This window comes from Gorilla gorilla, chromosome 9, assembly GCF_029281585.2.
Source record: "Gorilla gorilla gorilla isolate KB3781 chromosome 9, NHGRI_mGorGor1-v2.1_pri, whole genome shotgun sequence".
In the NCBI taxonomy this organism is placed as follows: domain Eukaryota; kingdom Metazoa; phylum Chordata; class Mammalia; order Primates; family Hominidae; genus Gorilla; species Gorilla gorilla.
Genome location: NC_073233.2, coordinates 100637055 through 100656086, shown reverse-complemented (window position 1 = coordinate 100656086; position 19032 = coordinate 100637055). Strand labels below are relative to the sequence as shown.

At 38.9% G+C, this 19032-nt stretch overlaps 1 protein-coding gene and 1 pseudogene across 5 annotated transcripts in view; one reads left to right on the top strand and one right to left on the bottom strand.

Moving 5' to 3' along the window:
• Positions 1-19032, bottom strand: part of FAT3 (FAT atypical cadherin 3) — a 676861-nt gene that overhangs the window by 160191 nt on the left and 497638 nt on the right. The window lies entirely within an intron of this gene.
• LOC115936411 (uncharacterized) lies at positions 6890-6975 on the top strand (annotated as a pseudogene).

Below are 19032 nucleotides of genomic sequence, written 5' to 3'. Positions count from 1 at the left end.
AGGAATGTCATTATCCTTATCATTTCCCAAAACTGGTAGGCTGTGGCTTACCTGAACTTGAACCCTCTGCTGGTGACTCTCAAATGGCAGCTCCAGATATAAAATGTCTGGGTCAGCACAACAGTTTGGTTGCCAATAATGAGACTTCTCTATGATCTGAAAGAGTAACTCAGCTCCCAACTGGGAACTGTGCAGAAGCTCAAGAAGGATCAGACAGTGCCTTCAAAGAGCCATCTTCACAACAGTAGAGAGTAAGAGAAAAACATTGCTTCTGGATCAGACAGGTTTGCCATAAGAATGCTGGTTTTTCCACTGCTTCTGAGCTGTACAACCTTGAGCAAATATAAATTATGTCTCAATATCCATATTTGTTACATGGGAATAGCAATATCTACCTCACAGAGATGTTACTAGAATTAAATGAAATAACATGTTAATTATTCAACAAACATATATAGAGAACCCATTACTTTCAGATACTAGGTTAAGCACTAGAGGTTAAGCACTGGATATACAAACATAAATAACCCTCCACCTATGTCTTCTAAGGGCTGAATCTAGTATGTAATAGTCCAACACAGTGCTTTATGTTTAGCCAATATAGGTTTTAAACGCAGGTTTATGGTTTTACTAAATCATTGTAAATTAATTTTTCTTTAAAATTGTTAACATGTTCATGCAAATAGAGCACTAACTGCTGTCACTAATTTCTATCTATCTATCTATCTATCTATCTATCTATCTATCTATGCTCATCCATCCATCCTTCTAGTCATTCACTTGTGAATAGTTTTTGTCCATCAGCTTAACACATTTACAGCTGGAATGAACAAATAATTTAGTATTCAGTAGACCTCTGGAATGACTAAAGATTTGAGAGCAAAAGCTATATAAGTAATGATTTTTATGACACTAGCCTCATGGAATGGTCTTAATGCAAATGACATTGTCTGAAGACAGTGAGAGCCTCTTCCAGGAAAGACCCTTATGTGAACTGCTATGATTATTCTCTGAAAACTCCAATTCAGCATTGCAATCATGAAAATGGCTATGATTAGCCCCCTAGTGACCTGAGAGTGTTAATGCTACTTCCCAAAGTGTCAAGCAAACAATCGAGAAGAGCATTGGTGCTGGAAAAATCAGGCTTGTCATTCAGCACAAGGTGGTTTCAGATATGCATGCCCTAAGTCAGACATGACATGCTCAAACTTCACCGGGAGTTCCTGCAGGGAGGTGTTCTAGAATCCTCTTTGCCTGTTTATTATCACACTTAATTAGCCACCAAGTTCTATTAATTCTACCTCCTAGAACTATCTAAAATCTATCCTCTCTTCTCCATCCCCTACCTTAGTTCAGATCCCCATTCATTCTTATCTAGACCTGGGCTATAGCCTCCTGACTGGTCTCCTTTTATCCGATCTTCCTCTATCCACAAGCCATGCTCCTTTTTGCAGGCTCAGGGATCATTTTGTAAAGCAAATATGATAATTTGTTTACCAATATTTTCAGTATGCTCTCCCAACAAACATATACGCTGTGCCTACTCTTCCTGTCTGTCTGGTTTTGTTACACACACCTTGTTCCTTCTCTCTGGAATATATACATTGTTCCATTTTCTCCCTGACTACCTGGCAAATGTCTACTTTTCTTTTTCTTCATTTTTGAGTTCTTATAGTGTTCCAAGCAAATAAGAGCATTGCTTTTTTTAAAACAAATTAATTGACTTTATTTTCTAGTGCATTATTATTACGATAACTAACCGACATTATCTCATTTAACTTCCAGAGTAAATGTTACTTAGACTTTAGGGTTCAGTTAAAATGCTATTATACTGCGATTTTAAAAAATCCTACTGCCCTGGACAAGGTCAGCCTCTGCTTCTTCTAGTGCTAACAGCCTTTGGAACAGACGTCTATGTAATCCCTTCTCTACACATCTTGTGCTTGTTTGCTGGACTTGGAACAAAAAGAACTTGCTGTATCCTTAGTGTCTAAGCCAGTGCTGGATACACATTAGGTTCTCAAACATGTGGTATCGCACTGACACAGGTGACATAAACTGAACCACAGCTTGCTTCTCTCTCCCTTCCAGAGACAATCCTTTTTCCAGAAGAAGCAGGTAGACCTCCATACTCAGGGTTTGGTTATTAAGAATTCTTACCACAATTAAACCAGTAATGTACTCCTCTGAATTAAAACATCAGATACTCAGAGAGGACTCTGGAGGCTGGAAAACTTCCTATAACTTCCAAAGGTGCCAATTTATCATAACAGAGTTATTGGGGACCCAGAGCTTCCTGGCATATTAGGTAGTAGCACATATTAAACAGATGCTTTGCAGCAAAGGAAAGTGTACTTAAAAGCACTGCTCTGTTAATTGAATATCAGACTAAAGCTCCTAATTAATATTAGAAAACCTTTCGAAAATAGAAATAAAGAATATCAAGAAGTATTTATATACCCCTAAACAATCATCACTATTGTGAGGATTCCCAAATCTGTACCTACAGCTTCAGTTTCCTGCACAAGCTTTCATCCCATATATCTAAGGTCTCAATAGGAAGTTTCACTTTTTTGCCCCCCTTGCATCTAAAACATAACGTGCCAAACTCAACTCATATCTTCTCTCTCAAGTCACATCGGCCTTTCAACCTAGGGACCACCATGCTTTCATTTACTTAAGCTTATAGAGCTGTGGACTCTACCCTCTCTGTCTCATACTGATGATTCTTCTCAGAAGACTGCTGTCCAACTCTGCATGTACGCTTCAATTGATCTACCCTAGACCTGGACCCTATAATTTGATAACTAAGTCACAATCTCATATCTGGCATTCAAGCCTCAAGTCTTTTCCTCATCTAGGACATTGTACACATGGTGCTAAAACAATCAATCATTTTGTAGACAAGAGACCACCAAGACACCAAATTCTATCACAGTCTTGCCTCATATTACCTATTCAAATTGATTTCCTAAACTTTCATGTACAAGGCTTCAGCTAGTAACATCAGAATGTGCCCAGTTCACTTGAGTCTTCCCCCAAAGCTTCCAGAATGTAGACTTGTTTTACTCATGTATTAAGTGGTTACTGAGCCTGTTTCTTCCAGAGTGGCTCCCAGTTGGATCCACACTGTCTAACAAGGCACACGTAGCCTGCTGACATCCAGCCTTGTGCCTCAGTCTTTGCTACCCTTGTGTAACCACCGTCCCTGTCTCCCCTACTCCACATCTTCCCTCCTCTCTAGGCTCCAGTCAGCTACCTGCCCCTCAGCAAGCCTGCTGTTCTTACGTCTGGAACACCCTGTGCGGTGAAGTTTTTTCCTGGGTCTAACTTCCAGTGTTTTTTAACATCAAACTCAGTGGTTATCCCACAGACAAGCGGTCCTTCATCACCTTTCCACCGTCCAAGTGAAGCACACCTGCTCTGTGATCTCTCCCAAAGCACTTATCAAACTGTCCCTTGGAAGACAGGTGGAGGGTCATTTGTTTTTGTATCCCCAGTGCTTAACCTCTAGTGCTTAACCTAGTATCTGGAAAGTAATGGGTTCTCTATAAATGTTTATTGAATAATTAACATGTTATTTCTTTTAATTCTAGTAAAATCTCTGTGAGGTAGATATTGCTATTCCCATGTAACAAATATGGACACTGAGACATAATTTAAATTTGCCCAAGGTTGTATAGCTCAGAAACAATGGAGAAACCAGGATTCTCATGGCAAACCCATCTGATCCAGAAGCAATGTTTTTCTCTGATTCTCTACTGTTGGATGATGGCTTGCTGTGAAGAGGTTTATCATTAATTTTTTCAAATATTAAACCATAAATGCATTGAGGGTATAAGCAATATCTTATTCATTTTTGTGTCCTTAGCCACAGAGCAGGCACTCAAAATATGCTTACAGGATTAATGAGTAGGTGAGTGAGTAGTGGATGAAAAAAATGCCTGTTCAAACCTCATCCCACTTCCAGGAGCATTGATTGTTATATCGCTTCTATAAGCTTCTCCTCTATGTCTCAAATTTTATTTTGGTCTTTCTATAAATAGATTCTAATAGCATTCAGTCACTCTGTGTATTATAATTAAATTATACATTGTCTTTACTCATCTTTGCTTCCTCACCCCTTAAACATTTCTGACAATGCTAACAGTACCTAGCGTAAGAAACAATTAGTAAATTGATGTGAGTAAATTAGTAAATTAAATGAATAAAAAAAATCCCCCGAGGGCAAAAATAAAACCAGTGGAAAAGGTAAAACAGAAGTTAGAAGACAGAGTAAATCTGAGGAAAGTGACAGGAGACTATAGGCAATTGGAATTCATGATCTATAACTGAACGTGAAACTCCGAACAATTAAAGCCATTCATTCAACAAACATCAATTAAGCAATTTTTATGTGTTGCCATTATGTTAGGTACTAGCATTATGACACAATATAATTTACTGAGGAGACTAAAGCACCTCCCTTAAATTATTAAAAAAGAAAAACCAAGCAAACAAACAAACTTTTGTATTAGAGATATAAAGAGAGGATACAGATGAAGGCATAACTAACTGTGCCCTTGGGGGGTCTTCTTACTGCCTTAAGAGCTTTTTTTTTTTTCCCAAGAGAATGAACCTAAGGCCTCACAGAAATCCTTCAGCCACCAGAGAGTAAGACACTATCATTATCCTAGACTTTAGATGATATGAAAGCCATTTGCTATGCATAGGTCACCAAGAAAAAGTAAGGGTGGAACCTGGATCAGCTGAATGATGCTGCCACTCCTTGTTTAAGTGCATGTTTTGTAAAGTCTGTATCTCTGTGGTCTTCAGGGGGAGCTGAACATCTATAAGATGGAATTGAAAGATGGGTGGTGTTGATCTAGGTCCATATTTCTCAACAAGGGCAGTATTGAACATTTGGGGTCATATAATTTTGTTGTGGGGGCTGTCCTGTAGGATGGCTGGCACCATCCTTTTCCCTACTGACTAGGTACCTGCTCTCTGCTATTGTGACAACCAAAAACTGTCTCCAGGCATTTCTAAATGTCCCCTGGAGGTAAAACTGGCACCAATAATGAACAAATGATCTATTCAAGGCTTCAAAAATATTTACAGGTTTGAGAGTAACTGGAAAGCAAAACATCAATGAACTTCCTTACATACATTTACATATTCAATAGCAAAATACCGAGCTTTAGAAGGAGGATAAAGGGTGTTGGACTGAAGGACATTCTAATAGCACCACAAATATTGTGAAACATTTTGCTTCAATAAATGCAAGTTGGTGGGTGAAGGGGTGGGTGATAGGGAAGACAACACAAAACCAAATTTGACTTAGCACCCGATTTCATAATGAAGGGTCAGCTATCATGGAAAGAACCGGCTCTGCTCATTTTAAAGAAATTGCTTTAGTTCTTAGGCATAAGAAGACCTACGATAAAGGCAGGGAGATGAAAAAAAAATTGTAAAAACTACATGATTAAAAATAGTCTTTTTTGAGATTTGAATGGAATAGTTTCAAGACATAAATGGGCATTTTTCAGAAATTACAAGAAATAATGATTGATTGTGGAACTAAGCAGAATTTTGACACATGTTAAAAATACATTAATAAACAGGTTTGAAAACTTCTAGGAATCCCACATGGAGACTGGGGTTGGATGAGCAAAATTTTCTTCTAGCGCAAATTCAAAAGCAGGCAAACATACATTTTATAAGGAGTATCATCAACTTCACAGTAACTTAAATTCTGTATAAACCACTAGACTTGGAGTCAAGATAAAAAGGACTATGGTCCTGTTCCTTTCCTTGCTACATCAGCCTTGGATTGGATCCCTCTAAAGCTCACGTCCTCACCTTCCAAATAGCCAAATAATGTCAATCTCATGGAGCTGTAAATGTGATAATGTACATAAAACTAATTGCAAACTCTAAAGCTCAGAGTTTATATATCAAAATTTTGATATATTAATTTTTCTTTTTGAGACACGATCTCACTCTGTCTCTCAGACTGAAGTATAGTGGTGTGATCACGGCTCACTGCAGCCTTGAACTCCTGGGCTCAAGCGATCCTCCCTCATCAGCCTTCTGAGTAGCTGGGACTACAGGCATGAGCCACCATGACTGGCCAATTATTAAAGGTGTTTGTAGAGATGGGGGTCTCAGTATGTTGCCAAGGCTGGTCTCTAGGCCTCAAGTGATTCTCCCACCTCAGCCTCCCAAAATGCTGGGATTACACACATGATCTACCTGGCCCAAATACATTAATTTTAATCAATTTTTATATATGTTATATATGTTTTATGTAGCAAAATTATGAAAACAGGAAAATAAAATATTTTTAAAAAATCACTCATGATCCCATTACTCAGAGATAACCACTAGACTCTCATAGATTCTGAGCATAGAATTTACTAAGAGTAAATTTTAGAGTAGTCTTGTAGTCTCAAGAGTATTCAGATTAAATGGATGTTTAAAAATGTTTTTTTAAATTAAACTTCAACATAATTTTTTAAAGCAGTATGACCACCTGATCCTTCCATTCACTACCTACCATTATCATGTTAGTGTTTTCTTTTTTAAAATTTCAGTCTGGGGGCCAGGTGCAGTGGCTCATGCCTATAATCCCAGCACTTTGGGAGGCCGAGGCAGGTGGATCACGAGGTCAGGAGATCGAGACCATCCTGGCCAACATGGTGAAACTCAGTCTCTACTAAAACACAAAAAATTAGCCAGGCACGGGGGCGCGCGCCTGTAATCCCAGCTACTTGGGAGGCTGAGGCAGGAGAATTGCTTGAACCCGGGAGGCAGAGGGTGCAGTGAGCCGAGATCACGCCACTGCACTCCAGCCTGGGTGACAGAGCGAGACTCCACCTCAAAAAAAAAAAAAAAAATTCAGTCTGGGGTCCATTCGCAGTTCATAAGTGTGATGACTGGGTTTTCCCACACGTGAGAGATGTGTCTCCCTCAAATCTTATTACCCATCTGATGTGAAAAAATAATAAAATTTCAGGCTGTTTTCCTGCATGTAGCCACACCAATAATAACAATGACATTTATCAAGTGCTCTGCGTTTGTCAGTCAATTTGTTTGCAAGCACACAACTGAGAAAGCAGCGCTGGCACCTTGTCCTCTACCAGGATGATCAAGTGCACCAGTAGCAGAGTCGGGAAAAAACAACTTTATATCTGGAAAGAAACACATAGAACAAATCACCCTACCTTCAGGATAAGCAAAGCTTTGGGCCCCTTTCTGTGAATTGTGATTCTCAACAGAAACAATGTAAACCCCTGTGTAGTGAGTTGAATGATGAAACCAAATATATCAAATCCTAATCTCTAGAACCTGTAAATATCACCTAATTTGAAAAAGGGGTCTTTGCAAATGCGATTAAGTTAAGGATCTTGAGATGAGGAGATCATCCTGGATTAACCTGGTGGGCCATAGATGACATCACTAATGTCCTTGTAAAGGAGACACAGGCAGATGAGGTTACACTCGGAAGAGGAAGAAACAGAGATTAGAGGGATGTGGCCACAAGTCAGGGATGCTGCCAGCCACTTGAAGCTCCAAGAAGCAAGGATTCTTCCCCAGAACCTCCAGAGGGTGCCTGGCCCTGCTGACACCTTCATTTCAGGTGAGTGAAATTGACATTGATCTTCCTGAAATTGACGTTGAACTTCCAGCCTCTAAAACTCTGAGAGAATAAATTCTTGTTGTTTTAAGCCAACAAGCTTGTGGTAATTTGTTTTATAGCAGCCCCAGAAAACAAATATGCCGATTTTTAAAAAAACAAACAAAAAACCCCACCAAAACCTGGACTGTGTCTTTTATTCCAGTAGTCCAGTTCTGCTGAAGTCTAAACTTCTTTGTAAACACTACAAGCAAAAACATTTTTGTCTCTTAGCGATATTGACTGCTTTTTTTAACACAGCTATTTACATATTGTTTAGATACATCTTAATCACAGGGCATACATAGTTTCCTCCCATCTTTCATTTATCTTTTTTAAACAAAGGCACACTGCCTGTGGGGTAGCCCTGCTCCACAAGGACTAGTTAAACAAACAAACAAACAAACAAACAAACAAACAAAAAACAGAAAACAAATTCTAACTATTTAGAACTCCTCTTAATAATATGGACAACTCGTTTTCTGGTATTAGTTAAGGTAAAACATTGATGATTTCAGAAATAGCCTCCGAGAATCCTTAGATTTCTAATGAAGATGGTATTCGGGATGAGAAGCTCTAGACCACCACAGCTATGTAAAACCACTCCCTGGGAGGTGTCAGAGACCCAGTTGTTCAGTACACTTGTGCAGAGGCACGGGAGTGCCACCACTGGCCAGCATGCTCTCTCAAAGGCTGGAGAACCCTGAGAAGAACAGCCAGCAACAAAGAAGTGTAAGAATAAAAATAAAAAGCAGCCAAGGAAAAGGATCTGGGGAGGCCAGCCTCAGTGGCGGCATGGCAAATGGCAACGGGGGTTGCAAGCTGCAGGCTGAGAAAAGACTGGAGCCTGCAGGTAAGCCGTGAGAGAGAAGCACATGGAAAGTGGAGCCTGTCACTTTAAAGACAAAGATCACTCTAAGGCATGTGAGGAAAACATAAAGGACCCTGCACAAGAGGAACACTGGAGACATTAATGGATGCCAGTCACTGCTCCTTAGGCAGTGCATGCTGCCCATGGTCTATGTCGGTTCTGCAAACCTACCACGCCACCCACACCTGACTGATGATGATGCTCAGCACTGGTCCTCCTGTCTGTTTCACCAGGCCAGACTGCATTTTCTATTATAGAATTTTTAATTACAAATCAATCAAAAATAAAAGGTTATCTACCAGGTCTTCCTCTCAGACACTCTCATTTCATACCATGTTTTTTTTAAGCATTATTACAATTCTAGCTAAATAATTATTTATGTCACTTTTACTTAATGTCTGTCTTCCCTGACAGGCTGTATCTCCCATGAAGTCGGTGGCAATGTCTGTCTCAATCACCATGTATACTCAGTCTCCTAACCAGTGACTCTCGGCACTTGATATATTTCTAAAAATAAGTCTTTGATTATCCAGCTTGTTCTCTGAGGGCACCAGGTATCAGAAAGAAGCCAAATTGCCAAAAATCAATATGCTGAAATAAACAATATATAAAACGACCAGTGTGCCAGAAGCCAATTTGCCAAAAATCAATGTGCTAAATTTACCAAAACATTGTTTTCTTGTAGCTGTTTATGAAGTTAATCGAAATTCATTGTAGACTGACTGGTTTTAAAAGCTTTTGAATATTTTAGGGAAGCTTTAGATGACAATTTCTTCATTTTGTCATAAGAGCAGTATTTTAGTAAATGTTCATTTTATTGAGATTTAAGAATCCTAGGGAGATGTGGACTTCTATTGAATAGATTTAACAGTAAGGTAAATGTGATAGTGTCCTGTTCTCTTATTTCCTTTCCATTGCTTATTTCCTTTCCATTGTTTTGGACAGTTTTTGCTTTTCATGTTGAATCTGTCAGCCCACTGCTACTGAGTTGACAAATCTCACTTAATACATGTCCCAGATACTAGATAATAACAAATTAGCTGACATAGGATGATTTTGGCCATTTCAGATTTCTTTAGCTGTTTTTAAGGTCATTTTCTATTATTTTTTTAGTTTAACCATTCTTTAACAACCAGAGTGACTTAGCCACAATTTGGTGCTTCTGGCAACATGTTAAATTTTATCATGTCCCACATGTGAAGGGGTCATTTCAAGCATCTGAGTATCTTTCCATCCTCTGAATGTCATTTAAAATATTTTGAATTTTAGGCATTTTACCATTCTTTTACTAACCATTCGAAGAGTATATCAGCTTAAAATTTGTATTTCTAAAACATCGTAACCACAATTTCACCAGTTCCCATTGATATGGTTGTTCTGTGTCTTTTCTCAGCAAATTCATATTTTTGATGAATATATAGGATACTTGAAATTGCAACTGTTGACTATAAATATGCTTTTCTGAATATTAAACATATAATAAAACAATTAAACCACTTATATCCATAGTTTTTAAGAAGCTGATTATTCCTTGAAATGCTTCTATAAATACAGAAAAGGAAAACTCTGCAGTAGAACTTTCTAGAAATTGTCATAGCTATTAAACAATTCCATCTTATAGTTGATCTTTTATTAAAGTTTTTTAATTTTGTATGTTTTATTGGTATATAATTGATGTACATGTTTTCAGGGGACATGTCCTAATTTAATATACTTATATTATTTGTGAAGACCAAATCAGTGTCATTGAGATATCCATCACCTTAAATAATTATTTTTTCCTTAGTAAATTTGATGAAGTGACTTAGAAAGCAGCATTATTTGAGTAATTGATTAAACATGCTTTTAAATGATAAATTTTTAAAAACTAAAAAAAAATAAACTGTCTACTTGTAGAGGGATAATGGAGACATGGAAAGTCTCTCCAGTATGGCACCCTGACAAGGCTTTTGCAATTATTCCACTCTTGGCTCAATAGAAAAGGAGTCTCTATATAAAAAGGATTATAGCAGAGAAAGGGATGTCTAATTCAAAGGAAAATAGAATCGCTCTTTATCAGCCGATGTTAGTATGCTTCTAAGAAGCTTGCCTAGGACTTTTATAAATCTCAACTGTATCTGAGGCAACAGCTTATAGAAAGCAAATGGTCATTTAAGGTGTCTTTTAAGATGCTAGACTTCTACATCCATAGAATTGGTTAAAAAAAAAACTTCCTAAGTAACACGATCTTTTTTCTTTTTTTCTTCTATTAGGTAATTGAAAGTGGGTATTTAATTGACACCATCACGCTGGGAGCTGTGTTTATAGAAAGCGGATGCCTAGGGATAGGTAAAGTCAAGCTGAACACTACACTTTGATGAGGTAGTTGGGAGATGGATTTTTCTGTCTGAGACCCAAGCTTGAACCTGAAGATTTTCACAGTTGAACTGTCACAATTTTTAATGGCTGTGGGCAAAGGTCTTAGGTTCTGATGTGATTCATGTCAGATGTCAGTGGAGCTGGGAGTGTTTTCCCTGGCTGGCCCTCAGCATTCAGTCCCCCATATTTAAGAAGAGGCCCATTTCTTGGGAACAACTGGCAATGGGATAATGATCTCACAGTTTTAACAAGGTTGTGAGATTATATTGGGTGATTTCTCACTACCTGCTCCTGATTTTCCTTTTGGTAGGTAGCTTACCAGATATGTTGAATTTTATAAATTTCTTCTCTAACATTAGTCAATTGGATTTAGGGTTTTTTTTTTCCCATTCTTGTCTTGTGTGTTTCTCATTGCATTCAGGTGAATATTTTGGTTTGCTCCTCAACTTTTCTTATATTGCTGTGAGAGAAGTTATAGCTGGCAAATGGCCAGAATTAAAATAGATATTATAATATAGTTGCTTCTTAATTACTCAATGTGAAGTAACCACGCCACTGTAATTTTATTCCCATCTTGTGGTCTCCTGCTCCTCTGGCTTTGGACCCATTTAATGGTGTGTACTTTAGGAAATCAAAACAATCTTTATGTTAGGTAAATCTATGGCAAAAGTTTGAAGCAAAATGTAAACAGTTTTAGCAAGAGCTGCTGTTATCCCTGCCCACTTCTAGTGGGGGTAATTAATTCAACATTTAATACACATGAATACTGTGAGTGTGTACTTAACATACCCAAATCATCTTCATCATGAGACTTAGTTTACTTAAACGGAAGGGATAAACTGGATAGCACAAAACCAGATTTAGCTACATTGCTGTAGTGTTGAAGTGACTTGGATGGAGGTCTAGAAAGCAGCCTTATTTTAGTAATTGATTGACTATGAAATTGACTCTAAAAATATCAATCACATCTTGCAGCTCCTCCTATCAATAGGTGAATTTTATTTCCCTATCCTCTGAATCTGGGATGGCTTAGTAACTTGCTTTGACCAGTACAATACAGTCTAAGTGACATGGTGCAAGTCCAGATCCTGAACCTCAAGAGGTTTTATAGTTGCTGCTCTTGCTGTACTTGGAAACCTGAAAGTACTATGTGGCCAACCTAAAGGATGAGGGGCCACATGGAGGACAACCAAGTGCCTCAGAAGAGAGCCTGCCAACTGCCAGACATGTGAGTGGGTCTATCCTAGATCACCAGTTAGCCCTCTCACCAGTTCACCACAGTTTCTTGAAAAATCCCAGCAGAGATCAGCTGAGCCAGCTCAGACAAGAACAACACAACCCACCAACAACCCACCCACAACACTGTGAGCTAAATAAAATGGTGTTGTTTTAAGCCACTATGTTTTGTTAAACAGCAATAGCAAGTAATACAGCTGGTTTTGTATTTTATACCTTTGAATCTCTAAGAGCAGCCTCTATCACAATGGAACTCAATAAATACCTGATGATTGGTGATATGGTTTGGCTGCATCTCCACCCAAATCTCATCTTGAATTCCCACGTGTTGTGGGAGGGACCTGGTGGGAGGTACTTGAATCATGCGGGCTGGTCTTTCCCGTGCTGTTCTCGTGATAGTGAGTAAGTCTCATGGGATCTGATGGTTTTAAAAAGGGGAGTTTCCCTGCACAAGCTCCCTTCTCTTGTCTGCCACCACATAAGATGTGCCTTTCACCTTCTGCCATGGTAGATAGGCCTCCCCAGCCACGTGAAACTGTAAGTCCAATAAACCTCTTTCTTCTGTAAATTGCCCAGTCTTGAGTATGTTTTTATTAACAGTGTGAAAACGGACTAATACAGTAAATTGGTACCGAGAGTGAAGCCCTGCTGAAAAGATACCTGAAAATGTGGAAGTGAATTTGGAACTGGCTAACAGGCAGAGGTTGGAACAATTTGGAGGTCTCAGAAGACAGGAAAATATGGGAAAGTTTGGAACTTCCTAGAGACTTGTTTAATGGCTTTGACCAAAATGCTAATAATAATATGGACAATGAAATCCAGGCTGAAGTGGTCTGAGATGAAGATGAGGAACTTGTTGGCAGCTGGAGCAAAGGTGACCCTTGTTATGTTTTAGCAAAGAGTCTGGTGGAATTTCGCCCCTGCCCTAAAGATATGTGGAACTTTGAACTTGAGAGAGATGATTTAGGGTATCTGGTGGAAGAAATTACTAAGCAGCAAAACGTTCAAGAGGTGACTTGGGTGCTGTTAAAGGCATTCAGTTTTATAAGGGAAACAGCATAAAAGTTTGGAAAATTTGCAGCTTGACAATGCAATAGAAAAGAAAATCCCATTTTCTGAGAAGAAATTCAAGCCGTCTGCAGAAATTTGCACAAGCAACAAGGAGCTGAATGTTAATCCCCAAGATAATGGGGAAAATATCGCCAGGGCATGTCAGAGGTCTTCAAGGCAGTCCCTCCCCCATCACAGGCCCAGAGAACTAGGAGGAAAAGATGGTTTCGTAGGCCAGGCCCAGGGTCCCCATGCTGTGTGCAGCCTAGTGACTTGGTGTCTTGCATCCCAGCCACCCTAGCCATGGCTGAAAGGGGCCAATATAGAGCTCAGGCCATGGCTTCAGAGGGTGCAAGCCCCAAGCCTTAGCAGCTTCCATGTGGTATTGAGCCTATGAGTGCACAGAAGTAAATTATTGAGGTTTGGGAACATCCACCTAGATTTCAGAAGATATAGAGAAATGCCTGGGTGTCCAGGCAGAAGTTTGCTGCAGGGGTTGGGCTCTCATGGAGAACCTCTGCTAGGGCAGTGTGAAAGGGAAATGTGAGGTCAGAGCAACCACACAGTCCCTACTGGGGTACCACCTAGTGGAGCTGTGAGAAGAGGGCCACTGTTCTCCAGGCCCCAGAATGGTAGATCCACTGACAGCTTGCACTGTGTGTCTGGAAAAGCTGCAGATACTCAATGCCAGCCCATAAAAGCAGCTTGGAGGGAGGCTGTACCCTGCAAAGCCACAGAGGCAGAGCTGCCCAGGGCCGTGGGAGCCCACCCCTTGTATCAGCATGACTTGGATGTGAGACATGGAGTCAAAGGAGATCATTTTGGAGCTTTAAGATTTGACTGTCCCACTGGATTCTGGACTTGCAGGGGGCCTGTAGCCCCTTTGTTTTGGCCAATTTCTCCCATTTGGAATGGCTGTATTTACCCAATGCGTATACTGCCATTATATCTAGAAAGTAACTAACTTGTTTTTGATTTTACAGGCTCATAGGTGGAAAGGACTTGCTTTGTTTCAGATGAGACCTTGGACTATGGACTTTTGAGTTAATGCTGAAATGAGTTGACTTTGGGGAACTGTTGAGAAGTCATAATTGGTTTTGAAATGTGAGATTTGGGAGGGGCCAGGGGAGAATGATATGGTTTGGCCCCGTCCCCACCCAAATCTCATATTGAATTCCCACGTGTTGTGTGAGGGATCCAGTGGGAGGTACTTAAATCATGGAGGTGGGTTTTTCCTGTGCTGTTCTCATAATAGTGAATAAGTTTCACGGGATCTGATTGTTTTAAAAAGAGGAGTTTCCCTGCACAAGGTCACTTCTCTTGTCTGCTGCCACATAAGATACGCCTTTCACCTTCTGCCATGATTGTGAGGTCTCTCCTGCCACATGGAACTGTGAGTCCAGTAAATCTCTTTCTTTTGTAAATTGCCCAGTCTCAGTTATGTCTTTATCAGCAGCATGAAAATGGACTTAATACAATTGGCATGAGCATCAAGGATACAACATTTGTATCTCATAAGATGCACCCACAGCCACAGACAAGATTTGACTTTTAGAAAAATTCCTTAGGTAGTTGAGGTTTGTGCCTTTAATATTGCAATTGCAATTTGTTTCATCTGAGGATTTATTAGGATCATTATTGTTTATGTAAGTGTATGTAAATTAATCCATTATTTCATTCCTTCACCAGGACAGAGCTGTTTAAAAAAATTAGCTTTACTGAGATACAATTTATATACCATAAAGTTCACCTGTTTAATGTGTACAATTAAATTGTTTTTATATATTTACAGAGTTGGGCACTCACACCATGATAATCAAATTTTAGAATATTTTCAATATCCTCAGAGGACACAGATTTTCACTTCATTTTTTCTATTACTAATAGCTAATAAGGCCCTTTAACCTTTCATTGAATTTTATAATAACCTATTTCTTGCATTATCCTGATTTGCCATATTGCAACACAGGCAGTGTACATTGTTACTAAACAAACATGCTATTGGACACATGGTATTGGGGGACCATACACACTGGGCACCTGTTGTAGGGATTGGGGGAGGGAGAACATCAAGAAGAATATCTGATGGCTGCTGGGCTTAATACCTGGGTGATGGGATGATGTGTGCAATAAACCACCATGGCACATGTTTACCTATGTAACATCCTGCACATGTACCACTGAACTTAAATAAAAGTTGAAAAACAAAAGAAATGAATGCTATAACATTTGGAATCCTGGACTATCGCACAAAAATCCTAAAGGGATAAAGAACACTGAGTTCAAATATCATTTACATTAAGGGACCTTATTTACCATATTTTGAATTTGAAGCGCAGGTATAGTTTAATAATAAGTCATTTTTAAAAATGAAAACAATTAAGCAAATTTAGATGGCTACACTTCAAATTGCTATTAGAAAAGATGAAGAAGAGTTGAATTACAGAAACTGCAGCATGAAATCTGGAAATAAGGATGAGGAGAAAGATAAATGAAAACAGTTGAGGGTATGTGGCACACTTCTAAAAGTGTTAGAAAACACTTTTCACCACACTTTCGTCCAATGTGGAATACTGTCAAATTAAAAGTCCTTCACCAAATGCTTCACAGTTCACTATGTTAAGACATGTTTTTCAATGAAAGCACATCTCCAACTGTATGGCAAAAATGGCAGGAAAACAGATTCATTTTATAGAAACGAACTATGTAGCTCTCTTTATGTGTATCCATCTATTCCCTGAGAAAAGGTTAACCTAATTATATTTTTAAAGCATTTTAAATTATAGACTAAAGCAATGGTATTAGCAATGACTTATTGTTTCATTTTTAGTGTATCAAGCTTTAGGTAAAAGAAGAGAATCAATCCCAGAGATTCAAAGATATTAAAGTGCTCGTGAAGATCAATTGGTAATTATTCCACAGCAGTGCTTAAAGCCTCAGGGTTAGGCACTATGTTAAGGAGAAAATATAGATGAAAATCAATCTCTTACTCTACTTTAAAAAGATCCTTCAGGATATCTCTGGAAAGTAGATGTATTTCAAATTCTAGATCCCTATATTCTATGAGTTCTGGTCATAAATGACGTTAATTAAGCCCCTGCCCCTGTGGTATAGAAAAAAATCCAGGAAGTTTAATGTGACAAACATTTCTTGATCCCTTTAAATGTGCTATAGGAGACGTAAAGGTAAAGAACACGCCACTTCTGCTGGAGCAACCAGACAGCATTACTCCTTGCTTTTTCCCAAACACCAGGTTTCCCCAAACAGGGGAAGGGCAACGGAACAGTCTTACTTGAATATTTTCCAGTGTGCAAGCATCCATTTACTAATTATTAATACCATATCTACTTACAAAGAAAGTTTGTGGAGATTTACAGAAAATTATACACACACACACACAGTTGGTTCTCCTGTATCCATGGGTTCTGTGTCCTGGATTCAACTAAACTTGGATAAAAAATATTTGGAGAAGAAAAAAACATCTGTACTGAACATGTATGTACAGACTGTTTTTTCTTGTCTTTGTTTCCTAAGTAATACAGTATAAAAACTATTTACATGGTATTTACACTGTATTAGGTATTACCAGTAATCTACAGATGACTTAAAGAATACAGGTGGATGTTCATAGCTTATATGCAAATACTACATCATTTTATGTAAGGGACTTGAGTATACATTGATTTTGGTATCTGAGGGGGTTCTTGGAACCAATCCTCCACAGATATTGAGAGACGACTATACATATAAAATTCAAAGAAAGATAAAAAGACAAGAACTGGTAGATAATAATGTGAGAAAATCTAGGGTAAGGAAGCCTCCTACAGTTTAACACAACCGTTTCCTTCTATAAGTTGGCTGAACTCCTCATCTAACAGAGGAGGAAATGCTAACTGGCCCAGCTCTAAACTCTGAGACGCCTGCTGCATGGGTCTGTCCTAGGAAACAGTGACTAAAATAGATAGCCATGTGCTGAGCAGTACTTTTATAAAATATTCAGAGATAGGTGTATATGGCTGTGTAGTATAGCTTCAATAAATACCAGGAACCTAATACTGTAAAAATATTTCCATGGAAAGCTGGAGAAACCTAATCCAGGTACATGGTGTTCTGGTGATGGGACTTGATACAAGGACATAGCTCAAAGCATAGAGAAGAACCAAAGGCTAACATTTCTTACCCATTTCTTTAGAGGTATCAACTGTTAGGAGATGCAGAGCAGGTCATTAAAATTTAAGATTATTAGGATTAAAAACTCAAGATCATTAGACTTAGAGTGCATTCATTCTGTAATGAGACTGTAAGCATCAGGACTGGATACAGCAAAACTAATGTTCACTTGTAGAAATTCATTCATATATATTTACTGATCACTTTCTATGTACCAAACACTAATCTAGAAGCCAGAGATTTGGTAGAGAACAATGTATGCTTGGTTTCAGTCATTACTGAGCTTACTGTAGAGGATGGAGAGGGTAGAGAAATAAAGAATAAATATTTTTAAATGATAATTTCAGATGCTATATACTAGGAAGACACTAGTAAGAAAGAGTAATAACAAGATTGATGCCATTTTTCATTTTGACTGCTGACAGCCTTCTGCCCCATCACAATCCTGTCCCTGTCTTCTCCACATGTGGGCACATTAAGAAACCCCAGGTACTTCCTCCTTTGGTGCTAGCAGGAAGGTGAAACCACGTGGACCCCAGCTTGAGCGCAGGAACCCTCACCTAGTCCTACCCCCACCCACCATATAACCCCAAGCTCATCTCCATTTCCTACTTTCAGAAGCCATTTGTGGACCAGTTTGGGAGCCCACCCTGTTCTCCCCAGAAAGCTCATATGCAAGTAATAAACCTTTACATATACTTTTGGTGTGTGTGTGGCATCATGGTCTTGACTTTCCAACCAAAGTTTAGTTGAAGGGTCTATCTTGCCACCAGGGAGTGACCACATCATTAAAACTGGTCAATGTCTCAGGATTATAGGCACAATAAGAAGAGAAGCCAGGTCTCTTGGGGCTGAGCTTCTGAAAGTTCGGTATCACTTCTAATATAAGCTACTGGTCACAGCAAGTCACCAAGCCAGCCCAGACCCAAGGGGGCATGGAAATAGCCTCCAGCTCTTGAAAGAAAGAGTTGCAAGAATTTGTGGCCATTTTTTGCAATCCACCATGACTATTTAGCTGAATCTAGCTTGCTACCATCCAGTTTACTCATTTCATGATGAGTAAAAATATCATAATAAAGACCATGGCTGGTGATTTTTATTCTGATGAAGGTCTTCTCTTCTTTTTTAAGAAGTGAGGGTTGTGGTCCCAATGAGCCAAATCTTACTCATCTTTGTCCCCATCACATTGACCACAGAACCTGCATATCTTAGGCTCTGAAAGATAGCTGTAGAAGTGAACTACAATCAATTTTAAGTTAAGAACAATGTAATAGCTAAAGCACAGGAATTAAAGGAAAAAAACTTGCATAAAACATTTTGAAAAAAATCTTCCATATATGTTCATACATTATCTCACAACACATTCACATTTTTCAGCCATTTGAACACAGTGGTATCAAACTGAGGTCTCTTGTCAGGTGGATGATAAAGCCATTCTGGATAATTTGACAGTTTAATAACATAATTAACCACCTGATCTGTAGGAGGGTGAGTCATGATGAGCTTCCTGACAGAGCTCTGAGAGGATACAACTGCTCATCTTTGGAAGTACAATGCACACACCCACAATTGTATTTATGCCCTTTAGCTGAAGCGCTGAATTAGGACCCCCATTGGAAAGCAAACATGTCTATTTAACAATGGATATTGCTACTTTTCCTAGTCCTCAAAATGCCCTTCTGCATTTGCA